The sequence below is a fragment of the Oryzias melastigma genome, linkage group LG4, assembly GCF_002922805.2.
Source record: "Oryzias melastigma strain HK-1 linkage group LG4, ASM292280v2, whole genome shotgun sequence".
Taxonomy (NCBI): Eukaryota; Metazoa; Chordata; class Actinopteri; order Beloniformes; family Adrianichthyidae; genus Oryzias; species Oryzias melastigma.
In genome coordinates this window covers 19,034,035-19,035,462 of record NC_050515.1, presented here as the reverse complement: position 1 = coordinate 19,035,462, position 1,428 = coordinate 19,034,035, and positions in this window count along the sequence as shown.

The window sequence follows — 1,428 nt, the reverse complement described above, 5'->3', positions numbered from 1 at the left end:
TGATCCACGCATAATAGAACACATTGCTGTCAGGAGAATCCTGGTTTTTTTTATATGAAAAATATTTGATGCTATCAGGGCAGTTCAGACATGTGACACTATCAGCCTGTGATTTATCAGAGTTGAAAACCTCTCGTGTTCAGTTGTAGTATTCATCATGCAAAGCTCCTAATGTGAAAAAAAAACAAGTAGAGCACAGGAAAAATAGAACTATTAAACTACATAGAGGGTAAAAAAATGAGTTTGGTGTCTATGTTAATATTAAATGTAAAGACAGCAAAAAGGTTGGATCTGAGTAGATGATGAATACAGTTTATATCTGATGGCCTTTTGTGAGGAGCTTAATACTCAACACCATCTGTGGTGAGGCTGGGACTAATGCAAATCCCATTCACAGCAGTGTTTTATGACACCTGTTCTTGTTTTCCATCACGGCGGCAGAAAGCGTTCTGTCCAGGGCCTGCAAATCAAGTCAGAAACGAGAAATGGGAGGACAGGTAAGCCCGCTCTGCTGTCAGTGTTGTCCCTCATTCCCTTCCCTCCCCCTCCTCTGTTTTCCTGCTGATCACTGCTTGGCTATTTGTGCGGCCATCAGTCATTTTCATAGTCCCATTTATTTCCACGTCACTCTTCTTCTATGTTAGAGGAGGGCATTGAACTCCACCTTTGTCTCACACCCGAGCATCTTTCTATTTATGGTTTGTCTCTATGGTTTGATAGGGCTGGAGATTTGTCTCTTTTTCTTTTTTTGCTTTATAATGATCCAATACAGTGTTCCCCTGCTTATTCTCATTTCTTTATTTGCAGTTTCACATATAAGGGGATTTTTGTTTAGTCATGTGACTCTTCCGGTTCATCACAAAACCTCAACAACTCGGGACTCTTGTATGAAACTTTTGCGACTGAAGGAGCTGCTGCGGTGCTGAGGTGTTTCTACGCTCCGTTAGGGGAGCAGAGATGAAAAACACACTGGCACACACGACTGACTCTTGCCAATACACACCCCTACCTGTGACCCAGCCGGCTTCTGTTGGCTTGGCCGGTGCTGAGGCGGGGCAGGTTTGTCAACATCCCAGTGGTGGTGGAGGGGGGGGGGGGGGGTTGCTTGGTGGTCGGTGTCATGTGATGGGGTTAGGGTTCTGGCGCCTGAGGTCCAGGGCTCACATTGAGTCCTGCTTGCTATGGATAGGGATCCTGGCTCTGCAGAACGGCTAAAGTTCAATAAAAAAGTTCAGTTTCCTTCACAAAAGGGGTTTGTATTAACACACTGGAGGAGTAGTAAACAAACCTGATTGTAAAAGCAGAACTTCTCCTCTTGTCTGGAGCAGAACAGAGAGAGGCCAGAAGTGGATTTATGTAGAACAATGGGGGAGAAATTATTATTGCATGGAAGCAGCCAACATTTAACATATGTTTTTTTTTTTTTGT